The 16,959-nt window shown below is 45.3% G+C and overlaps 1 long non-coding RNA gene across 1 annotated transcript in view; it reads left to right on the top strand.

Annotated features, from left to right (window-relative positions):
• Positions 1–2,304: 2,304 nt before the first annotated feature.
• LOC309796511 overlaps positions 2,305–16,959 on the top strand; it is a 32,382-nt gene continuing 17,727 nt past the window's right edge. The window contains exons 1-2 of the long non-coding RNA XR_014292470.1: positions 2,305–2,556; positions 7,084–7,235. This is a non-coding gene — a long non-coding RNA (uncharacterized lncRNA). The remainder of the gene's footprint in view (positions 2,557–7,083; positions 7,236–16,959) is intronic.

Here is a 16,959-nt window from a genome sequence, read left to right as displayed (position 1 = left end):
CAGGCCCAGCGGCCATGGCCCACGGGCCCAGCCGCTCCGCGGCACGTGGGATCCTCCCGGACCGGGGCACGAACCCGCGTCCCCTGCATTGGCAGGCAGACTCTCGACCACTGCGCCACCAGGGAAGCCCCATTCTTATTCTTAAAACCAACACAAGAAGTAGACCTAAGCAATCAGCTTCTCCTTGCTCCTTCTTTGGCTCCCCATATTCTTCTCTTAGTAGAGGGACTCTCCCAAGCCCTGTTGCAATAGTTTAGCAGCAGAGAGGCATAGCAAGAGGCGTCCACAAGGAGGAGGAGACCCTCTTCCAGTCCTCCGACAAATACCTTGCTCTCTAGGATGGGATGGGGGCTATGCTGTGAACTGGATTTGACCCATGGTTTTCTCTCCACATGCTCAAGTTCTGCTCCATGAAAGGTAGGCCGTGTTGGCTGCAAGGTATACTAATTAAAATATGGCTAGCTGCTGTAAAGAATTACAAAAGGTGGAATGATTCAAACACAAAAGAACTGTATTTCTCCATAAAGTCAAAAAGAAACGTTCCTAATTGGCAGGAAGCTCCCTTTCCATCTTGTGGCTCTGCCATCTGCAACACATGGCTTCCAAGTTGCTGAACTCATTTGCACAAAGTTGGCAGAGGGGAGAGCACTTAGAAGATCACATGGGGAGAGATTTTTATGGGCCTGGTCTGCATGCCATGCACATTATTTCTACTTACATTCCATTGGCTACAGTCCAGTCACATGACCATACCTAAGAGCAAAGGGGGCTGTGATTGGTAGACCAGTAGGGAAGAAGATGATGGGATTTGGTGAACAGCTAGTGTGGGAAGGAAGGGGAGATGTCACTGAATAATATGTCCAATGCAAATCACACACTTCACAGAATTTTGGTGGTGGAGGGAAAGGGGAATGCCTGACGACTTAGAAATGCATTTGCAAGGCTTAGGCGGATGCACATCATGTGGAAGAATATCATATCCTCTGAAATCTGATTTCACTGAGCAGTGCCAAACATAGGATTGCTAAGGGCTCATTGAATCCAGCAGTCTATCCAGAGGGGCACGATATTCTATGCCAGGAAATCCGGAACATTTCATGCAGTGAGGCTAGGTAAAAGAAATTAGTATTTCAGCTGTTTTTGGAGTTTCCTTGCCTCCTCGCCAAAGACAGGATATTAACACGCTCAATGGGGTGAACAGCAGACATCCTCCTGACATTATCTGGGGTTTGCTCTGACTCCAGGCAAGCAGGAGGGTCTCAGCAACAGGAGATCTTTGCGTTCAATGGAGCACAACTTTGCCAGTCATTTTGCTGCTTTTCTTGCACTTGAGATACATTGTGGCATCAGCTCCATCTAGGAGCTTGTTAGAAATGCAGAATCTCAGGCCCCACCCAGACCTACTAAGTTGGAATCTGCATTTTAGCAAGGTCCCCAGGGGAATCCTATGCAATTTAAAATGTTAGAAGTGCCCTTCAGGACACTGACTCTTGAGCTTGGTTGCACATTGGCATCACCTGGACAGCTTCAAAAATGCTAATGCTCGAATCCACCTGCAGAGATTATATTGTAATAGGTCTGGGCTAGGGCCCGGGCTTTGGATTTATAAAAGCTCCCCAAGTGATGCCATTTTGCAGTGAAGTTCGAGAACCACCACTTTAAACGGCCCACTCTTCCTCTCCAAAGATTCCTCCTTGGTCAGTGCGGGCGCTTGTTTGAAGGATTGTTGCAGTGTGTGTTTGATAGCTAATCCAACAGTCCAGATCCATTCACCTGAAACTGAAAAAGACTAGGGGTATCGTGTGGACCGTGGTCAGCAGAGCAGCAGCTGACCACGATGTCACAGCTGGGGGCTATGTTACAAAAGGCTTGGGCTGATAAACAATGACTATTTTTTCCCCTAAAGGCCACTGCAGGTACCCACCACCACCAGCACCTTCTTCCTGTTTGGCACAGGCTTGGCTAGAAGAAAAAGAGTTTCAAATAACTTTTTTCTGTTCCTCTGTATCATTTTCTCAGAACACACAATTGATATAATGTTCTGATTTGAAGACAGTCCTATATTTCAGGTTTGAAATCTGCACAGAAATAGGTTACTGGCCTTTTTTTCCCATTTCTTGAAAGATCCTAATAACACTAGAAGACATCCCTTTAATTTCACGCTCCGCCCCAATCCCATCATATGCTTAATAAACAATGAAAGAGTAAACCTGGCTCGCTCCTGTCTGCTTGGGAAAAATGTAAAATGTACAAGAAGATTGCTCGCGGTGTATAAAACTTGGCCTGCATTTCTTCTTAGGTTGTGTTGCCCTGTGTTAATTTTTATTCACGGTTGGCGGACAAAGCCTAGAGCCGTGGTGCACCTGTGGACTCTAAGCCTGCATCGTCATTATCCCCTGAGAACTTGCTAGAAATGCAAATTCCACAAGCCACCCCAGGTGTTTTAGCAAGCCCTCCAGCTGACCCTGATGAACACTCAAGTTTGAGAACTGCTGGGCTAGAGGTTGAGTTCAACTCAAGAAGCAAACAGACCATACTTTGCCATCTTCTGTCTCCGTAAGTTTTTCAAACTTTTTGAACCACAGTTTCCTCAACTGTAAAGTAGCGATAATAATAATGGTACCTAATCTGTGGAGTTGATGTGAGTTTTAAGTGTGTTAGTGCAAGGAAAGTTATTTGCATGCAGATAGCCAATGTCCTATGAATGTTAATCATCATTGTTTGCTATTATTCACTTACGTACTTTTGTATTAAGTATCATGTATATGTTTGTAAACAGTTTTAAGTACATTCCACGTGCCAGTGCAATTGTCTTAGGTAATGTAGATGCCAATTGGGACAAGGTCCCACACTCACCCCCAAGGGGTTTGTTTGTTAACGCAAGCTCCTGCGCCCGAGAGACACAGTGACGCCAAACAAACTGAAACGTAGGAGTTTGGAGCAGAGAGAGGTTTATTGCAAGGCCATGCAAGGAGATAGGTGACTTATGCCCTAAAAAGCCCTGAGCTCCCCGAAGGGTTTCGGCAAAGCACTTTTAAAAGCCGGGTGAGGGCTTCCCTGGTGGCGCAGTGGTTGAGAGTCCGCCTGCCGATGCGGGGGACACGGGTTCGTGCCCCGGTCTGGGAGGATCCCACATGCCGCGGAGCGGCTGGGCCCGTGAGCCATGGCCGCTGAGCCTGCGCGTCCGGTGCCTGTGCTCCGCAACGGGAGACGCCACAGCAGTGAGAGGCCCGCATATCGCCAAAAAAAAAAAAAAAAAAAAAAAGCCAGGTGAGGGGTGGTGTCGCAGGGTCTGTGATCAGCTTGTGCACAATTCTCTGATGGTGCAGTAGCAGGGTAGTGTCACAGGGGTTCACATGATCAGACCTTAGGCTCCAGGAGGCCTGGGGCTCTGTGCTCATGGCCATCAAGTAGTTCTTCCATTTGTTGGGGAGGGGGAGGTGTTTTTTTACATCTGCAAAACAACTCAGGGATTGTGCATCAAATGCTATTATCTAGGTGCTTCAGAGAGAAGCTAAAGCAGAGGACATGGGGAAGGTCCCCATCTGGTCCTGCTCAGTTACAGGTTCTTGATCTAAAGGAAGAGTCAGAGTGGATGAGCAGAGAGTTCCTAACTGGAGTAAATCAGGCCTTGGGTGGTGTTCTCTTCAGGGAGTCTGGGGAAGGGTAGAGAGGGGAACACTTTGCTCACGAGGACCATGAAGGAGAGCAGAATATGCCACCCCAAAATATGCCTCTTTGGCGTAAGGATTACTTTGAGCTGATTATTGTTAAGAAACAGCTGACACAGGAGAAGCTCTGAAAACAGAGTAGAAGTTACCCTTTTATTAGAGACATTAACATTTATAAGGGAAATCTCCATTTGTTAAGGTGTCTCCCTGTCTGTACCAGGAAGAGGAGGATGACTCTAAGTCTCTAGAAGCTCTATCAGTGGCAAAGGCATCCATTGAAATCTGCATAACAGTTTTACCCTTGTTTACTGTGCTTTGCCTGAAAACCTCCCCTTAACCCACTCCCCTCAACCTGACATCTTCTGTCTTTAGCTGAAGATGGTATTTAAAGTGGTGGCTTGGACCCTTTTGGGGAGATACTCAGTTTTGCTGGGTCTCTCCCATGTATACAGGCTGTTAAACTGCTGTTTGTTTTTATCCTGTTAATCTGTCTTTTATTACGGGGCTCTCAGCCAAGAATCAATACTTAGAAGGGCAGAGGGAAAATTATTTTTCCCTTCTACAAACACAACTTAGAGTCTGAGTCTGGAAGCAGAAATTCCAATCCCAGTGTAACAGGGAAGAGCCAAATCTGACTACATGTTGGATCTGTTTCTTTCTTTCTTTTTTTTTTTTTTTTTTTTTTTTTGCGGTACGCGGGCCTCTCACTGTTGTGGCCTCTCCCGTTGCGGAGCACAGGCTCCGGACGCGCAGGCTCAGCGGCCATGGCTCACGGGCCCAGCCTCTCCGCGGCATGTGGGATCTTCCCGGACCGGGGCACGATCCCGTGTCCCCTGCATCGGCAGGCGGACCCTCAACCACTGCGCCACAAGGGAAGCCCCGGATCTGTTTCTTTTACTTTAACCAGTGCTTCCCATTGCTTTGGTTCACTAAAAGGGTACTGTCTATACGTAATGGCCTGCCTTGGAGAACCCTGCCCCTCGGCCTGAATGTTAAACCAAAGTGCCTTTGTTCAGGGAAACATCCGGACCCTGTCCACCTGTGAATGGCTACAGACAAGAAGAAATTAACACATTCCCTCCCTGAGGCTGGCCATTCCAGGGGAAGCTTTCAAATCTTATGACCTTTTTACTTTACGTCCTCATCTCCCCCCCGCTCTCTGCTATAAAAGAAACTGGCATCCAAACCCCGATAAGACGGTTATTTTGAGACTCTAGTCTGCCATCTTCTCGGTCTGCCGGCTTTCCGGATAAAGTCGTCTTCCTTGTCTCAACACCTCGTCTCTGATTTATTGGCCTGTCATGTGGCGAGCAGAGCGAGCTTGGACTCGGTAACACCAGGTCAGCTCCACTGGGCTGTGAGGCCCCAGGGCATGTCACTTATCTCTTGGCATTGGGTTCTTAACCACAAAATGATGGGGTGATCCAAGATCAGTTCCAAGTGTCCTCCCGCTACAGATACCTAAGTTGTAAAACTAAAAACAAAGGAACCCAGTGATGTTGTAACCACTTAAACCATCCATCTGAAAAACAGACACGTTTATGGATCAAGAATATTAAAATGAATATGCAAATGGGGACTGACTCCCCATAGTTCCTGGGAGGGAAATTTTAATCCTTGGAATTTCCTGAGTGATAGAAGCATCTGTTATTCCTGGTGGGTCCTTGGACCACAACTGGGTTTATGCTAAGGAGACGACTCATGTGATTAGACCAACCGAATCCAGGCTCGCTCTGCTCACTGCACGACAGGCCAATGAATGGAGAGGTGAGGTGCTGAGGCCGGCAGACGTAGAAGATGGCGGACTAGGGTCCCCCCAAAATCATCTTATTGGGGTCTGGATGCCAGTTTCTTTTATAGAACAGAGAGGGGGAGGAGGTGAGGAAGTAAAGTAAAAAGGCCATTTATCTTGCAAAATAGGAGGGGATGTGTTAATTTTTTTCTTTTCTGCAGCCATTCACAGGTGGGCAGGGTCACAATGTCTCTCTGTGAGTTGAACAAAGGCCTTTTGGTTTAACAGTCAGGCAGAGGGGCGGGGTTCCCTGTGACAGGCTATTATGTATGCTTGCAGCTATAGACAGTGATTATAATAACAAAAGCAACGAGAAGCAAAGGTCAAAGTCAAAGAAACAGATCCAATATGCAGTCAGAATTGACTCTTCCCTGTTACACAACCTTGTGATTAGAGGGTTGGGGCTTTGAGCCAGGTGATGTCAGCTGGACCTTCAGGGAGAGGAGGGGGACTGGATATTGAGTCCATTCATGTAGCCAATTATCCAATTAATCATGCCTATGTAATGAGACCCCAGTAAAAACTCAGGACACCAGGCTCCAGTGAGCTTCCTGGTGAGTGACCTCACGTGTGCTATGACATGCCCTGATTCCACGGGAAGAGAACACAGTAGCTCTGTGTTTGAGACCCTCTCGGACCTCACCCTGTGTGTCTCTTCATTTGACTGGTCCTCATTTGTATCCTTTATCATAAAACTGTAATCTTAGGTATAGGGGTTTCCTGAGTTCCATGAGTCATTCTCATGAATTCTCAAACCTGAAGGAGTAGTGGGCCTCCCTGAATTTGTAGCCAGTTAGTCAGAAGCGCTGGTAGCTTGAGGACCCCCAGACTTGCAGCTGGCGTCTGAAATGAGGGCAGTCTTATTGGGGACCGTGCCCTTAGCCTGCTGAGTCCACCCTAACTCCAGGTGGATAGCATCAGAATGGTATTGCCGAATGGTAGAGATCAAACCAACTTCTTCCTTCTTCCCATGGGGGAGGGAAATTGATGGACCCTCCATTTGCATGTCTTTAGGCAATAATTGTTTTGCTATCAGTTATCTCCAGCTTACAGGGTTGTTAAATAGCTTTCATAGACTCAGAATGAGATTATGGGGAAGGGTGAGCTATAGACATAGCATAGCTTCCCCTTGAAGCACTGACTTTCCTTTACATGCTTTCTTTACCTAAAGAAGAAATAGCACTTGAGACATCATTAAATCCATTCTCCTGCATCTAGGACAGTCTGACTAAAACCAGCTCTGGCTGACCAATAAACAGTGGTCAAGTCCCAAATTTAAAAATTCAGGGAAGATGAACTCCACTTCCACTGGCACCATATCCCAACATCACAAACCTCCCAACTATGCTATTCTTTCAGATGTGGAACTCAGCACAGCCCTGTGCACCCTGTGGGTATTAATAATCATGAAATTAGTAAATAACCAAAACCCTCCTGCTCCATCCCTCAAGGCTGGTCTGTCTTCCATATAAAAGATGAGCATCTCATCCACAAAATAACATCCCTTCATCTTCTGAGTCCTTCCCCAGTCCCACACACACTCTGCATTCTGCATGTGGGGTTTGGTATTTCCCTTTATGCTGCCACCAGTTTTTTACTGTTATTTTTCTTGTTTTGCAGTCAGCTGCTGTTTTGTATATGAAACCAGAAGTTGCTGTCGTACCAGTCACATCACGGGCATCCACAGTCAGCATCTTCCACGTGACTCCAAATCCTGTGCTCACTTGACCTACTGGGGTCCCACATATCTACGAAGAAAGAGGTACTTGGGGGTAAGTGCTCAGAGTCATGTGTAAGTCATCCTCTGTGGTTAAAAAATACCCAGAGTTGTCCTCAGAGCAGTGGCTCGCAGAGTATGATCCCTGGCCCATCAGCATCTTCTGGGGGCTTGTTAGAGATGCAAATTCTCAGGCCCTAGCACAGACCTGCAGAACCAGAAACACTGAAACACTGGGGGTGCATCTTAACAGGCTCTCCAGGGGATTCTGATGCATGCTGAAGTGTGAGAACCACTTGTATAGATTTTTAATTGTACTGGAATTTGAAACTCAGTACGGAAAAGCCAGTGGGCTTCATGAAATGCAATTGCTTCTCGTCTCTCTGTTTCTGGCTGTAACCTGGAGACACAGGTTTGCCAGCAGAATCTCCTGAGCTTCCCGGCTGAACCTCCCAGAGTCATTCTATTCCCTGGCTGAGTCATCTGTTTACCGCAGGACAGACTGCCCTTTGTGTGGGAAGAGGACCATGGCAAACCAGTGGGAAGTTTAGAAGTAACATTTTCCTTCTAACCCGCATTTTTCTCGAGTCCACATCTCCATCTGCATGTGGTGAGAGCTTCCAGGGGGCTCAGCTGGGCGAAACCACCACAGTGTCTCCCAGCTGTTCTGTGTGTTTGCTTCCAGGTTGCTCAGCCCAAGAAAATCTGAGGCAGCAAGATTTCATCCCACTTGTCTGCCTTTAGCCATGGTTCAGAAGGCCCCTGTCACATGCTGTTCCTTGCTATTCACATTCACATCCCACTCGGTGTGACTCATCTTCTGGCATTCATCCCTTGCAGGCAGAGGATGGACTTTTAACCACAGTGCAAAACACCCGATTCTCTCTTATGACATTTATTTAAACTTCTCTTCCAAATCTCCCTAAAGATTGCTGCCAGGGGTGGCACCTCCTCTCGGATGCTCATCTGGAAACTGAAAGTGTCCTCTGAAAAGGGGCAGAGAGGATATTTTAACTGGGGAAAATGTCTTCCACTACTGTGGAACCTGGGAATGAATGCAGGCGGATAGCTTCAAAATGAAGCTGTGTAATTAGGCACGTCTGATGAAAATGACAGTCCGCAGGTGGCACACTGCTTTGGAGGTGTGATCACAAACACCAGCCCCCCTCAGGAGATGAGGTAGAGGCAGTTAGGACTTAAATTAGTTTATCTTTAATTTGCATTTGATGTTGGTATAACATTGGCCCACCAGGAGGTAGAGAGTTGATGAGTTGAGAGTCACTGTTTTGCAGAAGAACTACTTTGCCTTCACATCTGTAGAACTGGGCATGCACGTGAACTCTGCATAGATCATGCCAGAGACTCTGATACACTGTAGGGCTCTTAGCTGTGGGAGGGGGCGATTTAGATTTGGAATTCGGTGTTCCCAGGAATGATTCACCTACAAGTATTCTCTGTTGCATTTATGAACGCTTCACCACATTGTTTAGGAGTCCTTAGCTTGAACATACGACACATTCTGCATGCCTGCTTACCTTGTTGACTATTTTTGTTAGGATCTTTTGGTGCAAAGTCAGTTTCCCAACAGTAAATCAAATCTCAGTTGGATCAGTTGTTTTCAAACTTAGCTGAACCTTAGGATCCGTGGAGACTCTTAAAAATCCCAAGGCCCTGGGAATTCCCTGGCGGTCCAGTGGTTAGGACTCCACGTTCCCACTGTCGAGGGCCTGGGTTCAATTCCTGGTTGGGGAACGAAGATCCCACAAGCCTTGCGGCACGGCAAAAAAAACAAAACAAAAACAAACACCCAAGGCCCAGGTTGCACCCCAGACCAGTTACATCAGACCATCTGGGGGTGGGGGCCAGGCATTGGTATTTTTAAAAAGTCTCCAGGAGATTCTAAAATGCAGCAAATTGAGAACCACTGACTTAGTCAATTCACATGGCCATTGGATGGGTGGTTAGGAAGGGTCTTGTGAGCTCAGGATAGGTGAATCCATTTCACAAGGGAAAGGGGATATTGTGCTATGCCCTGGTAATGAGGCTAAGTGGCAAAAGTTGCCCAGCCTTAAAAGCAGGTAAAGTAATCAGTGATTTTGGAGAAACAGACAAGGTTCTCTCCCGCCCCCCAGCCTGTAAAGTTTTCTCCTAACCTATGAAAGCATTCACTCTTGAATCCTGTTTGCCAAAACACAGCTGATATTGAAGCCAAATCCAGCCTCTGTACCCCAACACCGAATTAAATCTTGGAGGTAGAGTTTTGGGTGAAGTAGAGTAGAATCGCTTTATGGCTTTGCCAGGCAAAGGGGGACACAGCAGGCTAATGCCCTCAAAACTGTGTGTCCCGACCTGGAGGGGGTAGTCAGGAGTTTGACAATAATGGTTCAGAGAGGGTGTGATCAGCTCGTGGACGTTCTTCTGATTGGCTGGTGGGGAGGTAAGTGGGCGTCAGCATCATCAACCTTCTGGTTCCAGGTTGTCTGGGGTCTACGTGCTTGTGCTTGTGGGCAGCACGCAGTTAACTTCTCCCACCTGGCGGGGGTTTCAGTATCTGCTAAACAGCTCAAAGATATTGTTATGTGTGTCCCTTGAGGGGAACCAGGCCCCTGCCCCAAGGCTGCACTGTTGTTTCTCTTGACTGTTCCTCCCTTGTCTCTCCTCCCTTCCCTAATTAGCACCGACCTGTTGGAACTCAGGGAAGGTCAGGGGGGCTGAATGAAGCCTATTGCCTGTAATCAAGAAACTGGGGGACACGGAAGGGCTTTCGTGCCCAGGAGCCCCACAGGGTCCTGCTCCGTAAAGATACCGCTGTTGAAGATAAGTGAAGATGAATACCTAAACTAGTGGTTTTCTATCTTGACTCCATGTTAGAAGCCCTCGGGGAGCTTTAAAAATCCAGCTGACCTGACCACACCCCAGAGCAATTAAATCAGGGTCTTTGGCTCTCAGGCATCAGGATACTGAAAAGCTCCCATAAGTAATTCCAACTTGCAGGCAAGGTTGAGAGCCAGTGGCCTAAAACAGTGATCATCAAATTTCCTTGCTGTAGGGAAGGAAAAATAATTTCCCTCAACCCTTCCGAGTTCTTAGCTGAGACCCTGTGATAAAAGTTTAACAAGAGAAATACAAAGAGAAGTTTATTGACATGTATACCTCATGTATACATGGGAAATACCCAAGGAAAATGAATAACTCCTTGAGGTGGCCTTGAGATGGCCTAAGTCACCACTTTAAATACCACCTTCTGCTAAAGACAAAAGAAAAGTGGTGGGGAGAGGGAGTCCAGTTATGGGAGGTGACCAGGAAAAGCACGGTAAACAAGGGTAAGTTTTGTTACGAAGACTAAGGCAGTGCCTTCTCCATTGATGAGTTTCTGGTGATTTAGTCATCTTTCTCTTCCTGGTAGAGAGAGGGAGACCCCCTTACAAATAGAGACTTTCCTTGTAAATGTAAATGTCCCTTACAAGAAGGTAACTTCTACTCTGTCTTCAGAACTTCTCCTGTGCCTCCTGTCTCTCAAAGTAATCTTTGTGCCAAAGAGTACAGCCTCTCTGTACACTGGTGCCAAATCGAATCTTGGAGACAGAGGTTTGGGTGAAGTAGTAAAGGATTGCTTTGCCAGGCAAAGGGGGACACAGCAGGCTCCTGCCTCGAAAAACTATGTGTCCCAACACAGGAGGATTTGATGAGTTTTATAGCAATGCTTCCCAAGAGTGGGGTTGCTGACAAGATTAGGGTGTGTGCAGGGTCTCAGGTGGTGGGTCTCCTAATCTTCATGAGCTTCTCTGGTCCCTTTAATCTGGCTTCAGGTGGTTTCTTAGCTGTTCCTCCCTTAATTAGGAACTGTTTTAATGTGTCCTTTGGAACTCAGGGAAGGTCATGGAGGCTGGTGTCTTGCCTACAAGAAAGAGGGACCAAAAAGAGGTCTCCATGCCTGGGAGCCTCACAGGGCCCCGCTCGGTTTCAGAAGGTGAGAGAATATAAGAAGGCATCACAATTTAATCCCACCTGGTCAGTTTGCCCAAATCCTGTTCTTTCCAGTGGATAGAAATAGCTGTGTCTCTGGCTAGACATTATGCTGGAACATAAAACATCCTGAGAACAGGCCGCATTCTCTTATTTGGGGACTGAGTGTGAAGATAACCCTCAATCAGAAAGCTCCAAGTCAGTACCTTCCCTCACCTGCCTTCAGGCTCTATTTTATCAATTCCTATTAAGCTACATTCTTTATCCCCGAAGACTTGTCCTTAACCTTAGCCACACATTAAAATCTCGAGGGGAGATTTTAAACTCTCAATGCCCAGGCCATACTCTAGACCACTTAAATGAGAGTCTAGAGGAGTGGGAGGATGGGAAGGGGGGTGGTAGTACTTTTTAAAATTGAAATTTGTATTGAGATCATTGTAGATTCCAGTGCAGTGGTTGTAATTTGCATTTCGCTAATGGCTGATGATGATGAATGTCTTTTCATGTGCTGATTTGCCATCTTTGTATCCTCCTTCAGTGAAATATCTGTTCATGTCTTTTGCCCATACTCTCATTAGATGATTTGTATTTTTACTGTTGAGTTTGAGCCTTCTCTGGGTAGTCTAGATATGCGGTTTGCCAATATTTTCTCCCAATCTGTGGTTTGTCTTCTTCAGTGGGCTTTCACAGAACAAAAGCTTTTAATTTTCATGAGTCCAATTTATCCATTTTTCCCTTTATGGATGGTGCTTACGGTATAAAGTCTAAGAACTTGCTGCCTAGCCCTAGATCCTGAAGCTCTTCCCCTATGTTTTCTTCTACAAGTTTATAGTTTGACATTTTACATTTAAATCTGTTGATCCATTTTGAGTCAATTTTTGTATAAGATGTGGGATTTAGGTCTAGAGTTTTGTTGCTTTGTTTTTGCTGATGGTTGTCCAAGCATCAGTAATTTTTAACAGGTCTCCAGCATGATTTCCATGTGCAACCAGGGTTGAGAACCAGTGGCCTGGTGGTTGAAGGACACACCTGTTAGAAACCTGAACTCTCAGATTTTTCAGGAGCAACATCACAATAGGATTTAAAAACAACGGCAGGAAGAAATGTGTGCTTTTAGAACAGTGCTGTCCAATAGAAATACATAATATATAATATATTAGTATATTTTATATATATATACAAAATTAAAAATTTTCTAGTAGCCCCATTAAAAATTAGGCCAAATTAATTTTAATAATATATTTTATTTAACCCAGTATATTGAAAAATTACTTCAACTTGTAATCAAACTAAATATTGTTGAGATATTTTGCATTCTTTTTTCTGGACTAAGTCTTTGAAAGCCAGTATGTATTTTATATTTATAGCACATCTAAGCTGGACTCACCACATTCTAAGTACTCAACAGCCACATGTGGTTAGTGACTACTAAACTGAAAAATAGAGTTTTAGACAGAGACACTCTTGTTCCCCACCCCCTGTTCTTTGCATGTTTGCTGACTGAATATGAAATTCTTGTGCTATTTCTACCTGGCACAGATGTAAGGCTACTCATTTCAAATAATACAGGCTGTATTTAGAAAACCTTGCTTCTTCTTACAGCCGCATGAAGCAATTCTCTTCTAGACACATGCACTCGCGGTGGAATGTACTTTCATAAATATTTATGTTGCGCCAACAGTGATGGGCCCCCAGCCTTGGATTCTTATCTTATTTTCCCTCAACTCAAATTATTAAGTTCACATGAGTGTGCAGTGTCCTAAGTTCATGAGGACCCTGTTTATAGATGGAACTGTGCAGCAGTGAGGGCGGAACAAGGTAAATTTTACATGTCATCATTTAAACCGTCTAAGGAACAAAGAGCAGAGCAGGACTGATTTCCATTCGACCAAGCACGGCAGTTTAAATAAATGTCCCCTTAGCCATACGGTGTGGGCTAGAACCGAGTTTCTCATCCTCGGCACTGCTGACCTTTTGGATTGGAGCACTCTTTGTATGGGGGCTGGCAGGGCTCTTCTCTGCACCGGAGGATGTTTAGCAGCGTCTCTAGGATGTACACATTCCACAGGTGTGAATACACACCGTGTCTCCAGACATTACCAGATGTTCCCTAGGGATCACGATCGCCCCCAGCTGAGAATCACTGGGCTGGAATGAAAGGAGTTTCTGAGTCATGTATGGCCTTTTTGGTGGATTTGGTTTTGTTTTGGGTTTCTCTGGCCTCATTTGAAATTTTACATGACTGTGTTCGAACTCTTAAAAGATAAACTGAGGCTTATTAAAGAATTTGAGTTTATTTAAGCGACAATGATTCAAACTGAGCATCCAATTTAGCAGATAGAAAACTCTGAGGAGCTGTACAAAATGAAAAAATGAAAGACTCTTACAGAAAGGAGGGAGTGGAAACAAAGATGTTACGTAGCGGAAAAAAGCAGGTTGGTTACTGCAAGGTGACTTTCCTTTTGGGCAGATGACCTAACTAGTGCTGATCAGGTGATTCCTGATTGACTGCTTTAAGATTCCATTTTGGGGAGAGCTAAAACTGTAACTAACTCTTGGGTTGGTGATGTGGAGCTTAGCATAAGCCACTTCTTTTGGGGCCTGTTGTCTGGTTTTGTAACACTTCAAAATATGGAATATTTCATTCTCCAATTTGTTTTCTTCTTTGGGAGAAATTATGTTTCTAAATGTACCTATAAGAGACTTTAATCGTTGGGAAAATGGCACCCTTCGTTTCAGGCCACGGTACTATGGACTCTTTGAGACACAAAAACAGATTCTCATCTACTCTACGATGTAAGATTTATCTTCGAAAAAGACCTCTATTGGCCACTTGATGAATTCTCGCTCATCGTGTAAGGCCAGCCTAAATGCCGCCTCATTTGTAAAGTCTTTGGTAATTTCCAAAGAAAAATGACGCCTTTGTCAGAGGTCTGAAGCTCTGCTAAAAGCATCTATTTGTTATTACAGTTATCCCTGCATAGTGAGTGAATGAAGGAATGATTCCAAGTGACATTATGGGCAGAAGCTGGAGGATGAGGCACAGGCAACTCTTATTAAACCAAGAAATATGTTTCATGCACCTACAGTCAGTGGACAGAGCAAAAGCAATCAGAAGTAGATGCATGCTTGGAACATGGCCGAGAAGCTCTCCAAAAATATTAAAAAATTAGTTAAGGGGGTGATAGCATCCATAAGACAGAACACCCAAGACCAGAATTGTTAAGAAAAATGGTCATCAGTGCTGTTCATACCCTTAAGTAAACTGGAATCAATGTTGCAAACTCCTCTCACCCTGTAATTCGTGACTTTCAAGATGTCTGAATCGACGTTCACAGTAAATGTCCTTTAACAGTCAAGAATCTCTATAAAAAGTTACTGTGCAGATGCTGAAATACTCATTTACACAAAACATGACACTACTGTCACTAGATGGAAATTTTATTTTTTTATAAATTTATTTATTTATTTTTGGCTGCGTTGGGTCTTCGTTGCTGTGCGCGGGCGTTCTCTAGTTGCGGTGAGCGGGGGCTACTCTTGGTTGCGGTGCGCAGGCTTCTCATTGCGGTGGCTTCTCTTGTTGCAGAGCACAGGCTCTAGGCGTGCGGGCTTCAGTAAGTGTGGCACACAGGCTCAGTAGTAGTGGCTCGGGGGCTCAGTAGTTGTGGCTCGCGGGCTCTGGAAAGCAGACTCAGTAGTTGTGGCGCACAGGCTTAGTTGTTCCACAGCATGTGGGATGTTCCTGGTCCAGGGCTCAAACCCGTGTCCCCTGCATTGGCAGGCGGATTCTTAACCACTGTGCCACCAGGGAAGCCCAGATGGAAATTTTAGAGTTTTACTTTATCTCAGTGCACATCAGGGAGTTGGCTAAACTCTCCAAGTAGGTCTGTCTGGCTAAGCTGGAATGTTTGGAAGAAACATAAATCAATTCACTTCCACCTGTGATCAAGAACAAGGATTCCAAACGCCGAATTTTGCTTTCCTAAGCACCGACATCAAATTCAATTTGCTTTTAAGAAGAAATACTCAATTCAGTCGTTCTCCACCTTGAAGGTACTTGAGAATTTCAGACGCTCCAGCTTCTGCCCATAATGTCACTTGGAATCATTCCTTCATTCACAGAGGATTCTGATTCAGGAGGCCTGCTGGGGCTTAATAATCTGCTTTTTAAATAAGCCCTGCAGATAATTGTGATGTGCATTGGCCTATAATCATTCTTGCAGAGAGAATGATGACCTCTAACCCAGTGATTCCCAACTGGGAGTGATTTTGCCCCCACCCCCGTTCCGCCACCAGGGGCGTTTGGTAATGTCTGGATACACTTTTGGCTGTGACAGCTCAGAGAGGGGTGCTGTTGGACAGAGGCCTGGCATGCTTAGGAGCATCCTACAACGAACAGAAGAGCCCCGACAATAAAGAATGATCTGCCTCAAAATGTCAGTGTTGTCACAGTTGAGGAACCTTGTACAAACCCACTGGTTCAGAACCTCGGCTCCATACTGGAATTACCTGGAGAGCTTTAAGAGATTCTTATGCCTATGTCTCAGCCCCAGAAAGTCTAATTAGTCTGTCATGTAGCCTGGAATTTGGGACTTTTAAAACTCCCAAAGTGATTTTTAATATGCAGTCAGGGTTGAAAATCATGAATCTGTGCCAGTGGTTCTCAAACTTGAGAGTGCATCAGAATCACCAGGAGAACATTAAAAACAGAGATTGCAGGCCTCCACCCTTAGTGGGTCTGATTCAGTAGGTCTTGGGTGGGATCTGAGAATCTGCATTTCTGCAAGTTCCCAGGCTGTCCTGGGAGGCATTGGAAAGTAATTCTCACTCTTTGGTCTCATTCTGATCTGCTATTTTAATTTTGAGACTGCTAAGCTACAAATAGTCCTGACAACATGAAGAAGAAGAGAGGAAGAAACTTTAATTGACATGTACACACTGCTATATTTTAAATGGGTAACCAAGAAGGAACTACTGTATAGCACAGGGAGCTCTGCTCAATACTGTGTAATGACGTAAATGGGAAAAGAATCTGAAAAAGAATAGATACTGTGTATGTATAACTGAATCACTTTGCTGTACACCTGAAACTAACACAGCATTGTTAATCAACTGTAGTCCAATATAAAATTTAAAAAATTTTTTAAATAAGTAAAATAAAGACCAAAAAAACAAAAACAAAAAACTTGAGATACCTTGACTTGAAGGAATGAAAAGCTCACCAGGACAGAGGGAAGGCAATCCTAACCCTTGTTCAGCATCCCTCCCCTCTTCTGCGGAAAGGGGCCTGAGACTTCCCATCCCAGGGCTGAACAGCAAAGGTGCTCAAGATTTTGTCTTTTAATCTACCTTGAACATCAGCTTCCACGATCCCTGCTGAGGATGAACAGGGAGCTAGAGATAGTGACAGAGCGTAGCACAGATGTGTGACTGTGGGTCATGGGTTGTCCTCAGGGTCTGCCCGAGGAGAGAATGCCCGGTTTCGTAGCTACTGGTTCCAGACCAGACTTGCAAATTACAGAGGGGTGAAGATGGAGTGAGTGGAGAACAAGGATGTGAGTGACCAGCTTCTAGTGTGGGGCAATGCTCCCAATACTGACTGCCCGCTCATTCTGTGAGAGGCACTCTTATGGTACCCAAAAAGCCTGTGGGAGAAACAAGGATGGGTAAGATGCATTTCCTAAAGGTATGGAACTTCTTTACATTAGTTTCTTCATGGTGCTTCTCATGACCAGCCTGAGAGCACACAAATCATAACTTCCAATTTCTTATTCTACTGGCATTTCTTGTTTAAGTGACTCTCACCTTGCAAG

Source organism: Mesoplodon mirus (assembly GCF_964341445.2).
Source record: "Mesoplodon mirus genome assembly, chromosome: X".
Taxonomy (NCBI): Eukaryota; Metazoa; Chordata; class Mammalia; order Artiodactyla; family Ziphiidae; genus Mesoplodon; species Mesoplodon mirus.
Note: the sequence above shows the minus strand (reverse complement) of the source record. Positions and strands in the feature narration are given on the sequence as shown.